Below are 7,337 nucleotides of genomic sequence, written 5' to 3'. Positions count from 1 at the left end.
CTGTGATTACAGCTCATGTCAGGCTGGGCCGGTGATATTCTTGAACTACAATGTCTATTTATCTCCTGCTTTTCAAAGTAATAAGGTAAAACAAGGTAAAACAACCATGCAGGCAGTGTGAAACAAACAATTGTTGCAAACAGGGGCGCAACTTTCACTGGGGACGGGGGAGACATGACCCCCACCCACATTCTGAAATTGTATTTTTGTCACCCCCGAGTTTTATCATTGCACTATGATACAAAAAGCGGCATCGGTGTGCTTTAGGACCATGCGGACGCCGCAGAGCGGTCGGGTAGGCTGTTTGGTGGTTTTAGCCAGCTGGATTTAGGACCGCTCGGACACCACAGAGCGTGCGAACAGAGGCAGCTGTTGTCTGTGTAATTGACATGTAACATTAACTAATGTTTCATCCCTCTTGACTGAAGTTCTGTCTGAAGTGAATGAACGAGCTAGCTAGCGAGCACAGCCAGTTCAGCTCTAGCCTCTAGCTATCTGTCAGGTAGCAGTATCTAACAGCTGTTGTGTGTATGGAAATGTTTTGTAGACTTTGTTTTGTCCCATTTCAATAGAAGTAAATTTACTTGGCTCTTTTTTGCCAGTTGATATACCATTAGAGCTAGCCAAAAGTTGGCTAACGTTACCTATTATTTTTGCCTCAATCACACTAGACCTGAATCAAACGATGAAACCAGCGGCCAAATGATTGAAGACCGATATTCTGATGGTTTTTGACAGCGCAATGTGAGTTTTTCGGGGGTCGGTATAGCAATGTAATGTTATTGATCTGTCAGTTTCCCTAGCTAATTCCCTACCTTTCACACTGACACGGTCTAAACAGCTCTACAGGCTTCACTGTCATGGTGTACAGTTAGTACACAACACTATGCTCATCATGTCTTAGCAGGATCAGATGATGACAGGTATTCCCAGCCGAGACAGACAGCCAGTGAAGACCAGTCTATGGAGCAGAATTTTGTAGTATATTATAACAATCAGTGAATGGATACAAAGTTCCATCTTGAGTTGATAGGTAGACTACAGTCTGGGATCTGGGAATAATGGTCATTTTAATTATTGAACCATTAATACTATTCTTGGATAATGTAATGTATAAATCTACACCAAAGTAATTTTTGTCATGCCTCATTTGAGCAGGATTATTTTTCAGATTATATTGTGCCCAATACAAATGAATGGTAAATAATGTTTAGTGTCATTTTGGAGTCCCTTTTATTGTAAATAAGAATATTACATGTTTCTAAACACTTCTACATTGATGTGGATGCTACTCTACCCAGCCATGCTCCTCTCCCTCGTTATCTGCCTGCCACGGAGGTGTGACTATCACGGATAATCCTGAAAGATTAATAATGATGAGTGAGAAAGTTAGAGACGCACAATTATCATACCCCAAAGACATGATAACGATTACAATAGCAGAGGGGTGGGGGGTGGGAGTTTATAATGTGAGTTTATAATGGGGCGGCAGGTAGCCTAGTGGCTAGAGCGTTGGGCCAGTAACCGAAAGTTTGCTTGATCGAATCCCAGAGCTGACAAGGTACAAATCATTATTCACAATTCATTCAGGATAGAAGTGTTTAGAAACATTGTTATTTACAACAAAAAGTAACACCAAAATGACCCCAAAAGGGTCATATTAAATTGTGTAGAAATGCAGGAAATTAGCTTTAGATGCCTAAAAAATTCTGAGGGAGGACCCCAGACCCCGACAGGATATGTCCCCCCCCCACTTCTAAAACCAAAGTTGCGCCCCTGGTTGCCAGTAATGTTTGTCATTGAACGGGAATTGTTTGCTTCACACTGAGACATTCACAAGAAGCTGCTATTCAGCATTGTATTGAGCCTCACAACAACTATAAAAGTCAATCAGAGCAGTTGCAACACAAAGAAAACACTCCTTTGGCCACATGCCCACTGTTATCACTGCAACCCCTCTATTGACCACTATCTCTGTCCTGTCAGAGAGCTTTCATCCTCCTGTGAACTCTACCCAGCCATGCTCCTCTCCCTCGTTATCTATCTGCCACGGAGGTGTGACTATCACGGATGACTGATTGTCTTTTGGAGCGGGTTGTCCTTCAGTCCCATAGCAGCATCTAATATTGTCCTTGTTCCTTGCTAAACTGCACTAGCAGTCAAGTGCATGCATACGTTTATTACAGTAGATTGTTTACGATAGGCTGATCCTCAGCTATAACGAACTGTATTTCTGGGTAAAATCAAACTCTCTCACCTTTCCGACTGTCTCATCAAGGACAAGGTCACTTTTCTATTGTGATAGCTACTGACATGTACTCATTCTTGGAATCAGAAGGCTACTCTCCCCTCCAACTGTATGTGCTTTCTATGTCAAAAGAAGGTACATTTTACGTATATGGGAATATGCTCTGTTCCATGTCTTTATTGGTGGGGGGCTTACAAGTTGTTACTTTTTAACATCTGCTTCCATTGAGGAAAACATATACAGTTGAAGTCGGAAGTTTACATACACCTTTGCCAAATACATTTAAACTCAGTTTTCACAATTCCTGACATTTAATCCTAGTAAAAATGCCCTGTCTTAGGTCAGTTAGGATCACCACTTTATTTTAAGAATGTGAAATGTCCGAATAATAGTAGAGAGAATGATTTATTTCAGCTTTTATTTCTTTCATCACATTCTCAGTGGGTCAGAAGATTACATACAGTCAATTAGTATTTGGTAGCATTGCCTTTAAATTGTTTAAATTGGGTCAAACGTTTTGGGTAGCCTTCCACAAGCTTCCCACAAGGAGTTGGGTGAATTTTGTCCCATTCCTCCTGACATAGCTGGTGTAACTGAGTCAGGTTTGTAGGCCTCCTTGCTCGCACATGCTTTTTCAGTTCTGTCCACATATATTCTATGGGATTGAGGTCAGGGCTGTGTGATGGCCACTCCAACGCCTTGACTTTGTTGTCCTTAAGCCATTTTGCCACAACTTTGGAAGTATGCTTGGGGTCATTGTCCATTTGGAAGACCCATTTGCGACCAAGCTTTAACTTCCTGATGGATGTCTTGAGATGTTGCTTCAATATATTCACATATTTTTCTTTCCTCATGATGCCATCTATTTTGTGAAGTGCACCAGTCCCTCCTGCAGCAAAGCACCCCCACAACATGATGCTGCCACTCCCGTGCTTCACGGTTGGGATGGTGTTCTTCAAATTTGGGGAGTGGTTGGAAAACGAGTTTTAATGACTCCAACCTAAGCGTATTTAAACTTCCGACTTCAACTGTAGGCTTCTTTCTGGAAGATTATATGCATAAAACAGAATGCAAATTATTTAGTATCCCCTCCAAGTAGGTACCTGAACAATCAGAGCAATGGTTGCCAAGGGACCATAGATTGCTATCCAGCATAGCAGGCACCCAGGAGGCCAAGCTTGCTTGGTGCATCTAAACACAGTTTTCTGTGTTAGAGAGTTACATTGTATTTCAAATCAAGATATTGGTTTTAAAAGGGTGGATTAAAAGGGTGGATTGTTTTTCTTAGCTCTTGCCGATATACAGTAGATGTGCCCCCAGCCACTTTACTGATGAAGACTTAAAGTATAGTACTTTGTAGTGGTTTTTTGTTAGTTTATTCTAATCTCTCAAAGACAGATTCTCGTGGACCTAGGAAACAGCAAGAATCTGTCATGGTTCACGTTGAATTAATAATTATTATTATTACGAGAAGCAGGAGTTCTTGGTTTTGGGTTTTCGTCATTGATTATTTGGAAGAATCAGGATTGGGCGAAGACGGTGCTTAAACTGGTGCAGTGATTTTCAAGCCTGTGTGTGGATAATAAATGCTTCCCACTAAATTCCACAGCCACAAAGTCAAAATTGGCTATATTGTAAAAATTCATGAAACAAACATTTCCATTTTGACCATGATAAATAAGGATGACATTAGCGGAAGGAGGGGTTTGGCCGAGAGTTTCCGTTTGCGAGGGAGGAGAATTCGCTTCCTTCCTTAGCAGAAAGGTAATCACAATTGTTAACGGCATTCCCCCCAGAAGTAAAACAGGAAATGACAAACTTTCGCGAGAGAATTTTAGGTTTATTCTAATTCTCCTCTCATGTTTATATTTTCATTAACATGTTTCTCCCCCCTGTTGCCTGAGTAATAACGTGATCCCAATATTCCCTCATCTCACAATGCTGGGGTAACATAGACATCACTAGCTTAATCCAATTATAATGAAGAATACACAGACTGTGTAATGGAAAATGTGTAAAAATAATAATCTAGTGGCTAACTCCTGTCTCTAGTGGCCATCAGCTGACATTTCTGGGATGCATTAAAATAAAAAATGGAATAAAGCAATTTCTGGGTAGATAAAATATGTTGAAATTCATATTCCCAATTCGATGTGGAAAACATTTTAGATTTGACCTAATTCCTTATCTAATGAAGTAAATTACAAATCTGCACACTCTGATTCGGGCACCTTACTCACAGTCAGAGACATCTATAACACTTTAAACGTGTATCCAGTTTGGTGAAGTACTATGTAAGAGAAACAAAGTTTTAAGACAATTTAACACCCCTCTTTCCTTTGGTTCAATTTGCTTTGCCCAGTTCCTATTGATTTTGTTTCCTCAAGATTGAGACTGATGGGCTCTAAAGTTACATTCAAATGAGATTCCAGAGGAGAAGTGTGGAAAGTTTTGCGGACTCATTCCCTGGGTGGCTTGTCTCTCACTTTCTTCTGGGCTCTGTGCAGTCACTGTATAATTAATTTTGCTCAGTGCTAGTCGTTAGGAAACAATTTACTGCGGCTTAGGCTTTTTTCTCCAACAAATAAGTGACTTTTCTCGTGTCATTAAATATATGGTTTCAGATAGTTTTTTGAGTGAAGCCTGGATAATAAAAAAAACAATACATTGCAGTAGGGAACTAATGTTTTAAGCAAATGTGAATTGAAAAGGACGCAAATAATGAATATACTCATGCTGTTAAACTGAGGAAGAGTAGAGGAGGGATGAATAAAGTGTTATAATACACTTGAGTCTACCCTAATATAGGATACTCTGTGCACTTAGTGATACTGTGTGTATGTACCTAACTCTACTCAAAAGAAACCCCTGAGATGTGTCTGTTACAGTACCTTGATTATTACTCAACTCAAAACATTCCAAAAGTCACACCCATATACCGCATATTAGAGTTCATTCAAGTACAACACACAGATTGTTTGACAGAATAAGACATTTTCAGACGTGGTGTTATGCTGTTGGAGTGGTGTGTCACTGAGCTGTCATCCCCCTGGCAGTGGCCTAATTCTCTGGGTGCTCCATTCCTGTAGACAGACAGGCGGTGTAGGAGGCAGACGCAGAGGGACCACCGTGTCTGTCTGCCTCTTCAAACAGCCACTTCACGCACACACACACACACACACACACACACACACACACACACACACACACACACACACACACACACACACACACACACACACACACACACACACACACACACACACACACACACACCTTGTTTGTCAAGGCTGGTGATGCCTGTCACTATATCTATCTCACAATACTAAAAAAGGCAAAGACATAATCCTGGCCCATCCAAACGAGCTCTCTCATGAGATGTGGCAAGGGCACAATGTGTAGCTCAATATGTGGCTCAGTGATCAATATGTTTGATAAATTGCTGGAGCACTCAGAAAGTTGATAGTCTGACTTCATCAGGCTGTCACTGTGAGCACCACTCTGAATGACCTCACAGCCCTTGGCCTTGCACTTCATCCTTCCCTGGCTGGCACTCCTTGTGTGGTCATTCCACAGTCCAAACTTCAAGAGCTACCATTACTGTGTCTTAGTCCTGATATGAGCACATCGTCCCAAATTAATTACAGTAATGACTTCTTATTTTCTCCTCTCTCTCTCGCTCTCCCCCGTCTTGTTCTTTCTGTCTCACACATTCTTTGTCTCTCTGGGTAGAGTGCTGGCATGGATCAATATTTTGTACTTGCATATTGGTGTGTGTGTGTGTGTGACCTTGCCCACTGTTGTGCAGTATCAAACACCCTCCTCTGCTTACAGTTTTCTCCTGACAGATATCATTAGCATATCAAACTATCTCAGTATCTGTCACATCCCTTGTTCCGGCCAAGGAAACAACATCACAGCTGCTCAATGTTAATGCCTCTGTGTGTCATGCTACTCAGGTCAAATGGTTTCAGTGGGGAAGGAGGAGTGAGAGGCATATTAAATCTATGCCTAGTGTTTGTATGGTTTTGACCTAGAGACTCTAACTATATTCTTCTACCCAACAAACTCAACACTAATATGATCAGCATGTCTCTAAATGAATGTTTATCCCTTAGAGAGTGCAATTTTTGGTTTCGTTAACATTATCAAACCATAAACCCTTTTCATAATCAATACAATTGCATTGTTAACCCTGAGTGCAGCAGTACATTTCCAATATATACTGTATGTTTTGTTCAGCGGAGGTGATAAAACACAATCTCACACACTGACAATCTCAATAGCTATTATATTCTACAATCTAATTGTATTTATGGGTAACAATGGGCAACAAATAGTTTAAGACCTGAACCTTTTTTTGTCATATCAAAAGCTATCATCTTCAGGCTTGTGGGCACTTTGCTCCCTGGGAAACTACTAATCTCAAACAATGAGTAAGAGGGCAGGCTTGTCTGCAGGCAGCCTAATCAGTTCTGCAGCCAGGTTGCATTAGCGGGATGATAAAACCTGCACCGCAGAGGGTAATACTGCAGCATCTGTGAGGCATGGAGCTTGTTATCACACATAGTTCTTTCAGCATATTAATACAAAGGTAACGCTCCTCTTTTGGCGCCCGGTCTGGTCAGCCTCAGAAGGCCAGCCACAAGCCTTCTGATTGTATCTATTCACCCCATTTCACTGTTATGGGATCCCTACTTGACACAGGCATGGGGATGTGCTGACAAATGTATTCCTGACATATCCCTGCTCATTTTCCAATTAAAGCAAACCTTAGCTCAGCTGTATGAAAACACTGCCCCAGTGATTGAGCTGACATGCCCCCCCCCCCACACACCACCACTATGAGAACTGTCAGTCTTCTAATGGGGGGCTAGACCTCCCCTGTACTCTGAATGTATAAACTAATGGATTTCTTCGAAGTTGCAGTGTATGGCATTTAGTTATCATCTATCCATGATAAAGGCCTATTTTTCATTCCCTCGTAAATTGCAGGTTGACGTTTACTTTCATGAGTCTTGTCCTGGAGGCAGAACTGAGCGATTTCCGCCAGATGGGCCAGCTGTTAAAATGTACTTTTGCCCCTAAT

Source organism: Salvelinus namaycush, chromosome 1 (genome assembly GCF_016432855.1).
Source record: "Salvelinus namaycush isolate Seneca chromosome 1, SaNama_1.0, whole genome shotgun sequence".
Taxonomy (NCBI): domain Eukaryota; kingdom Metazoa; phylum Chordata; class Actinopteri; order Salmoniformes; family Salmonidae; genus Salvelinus; species Salvelinus namaycush.
Note: the sequence above shows the minus strand (reverse complement) of the source record.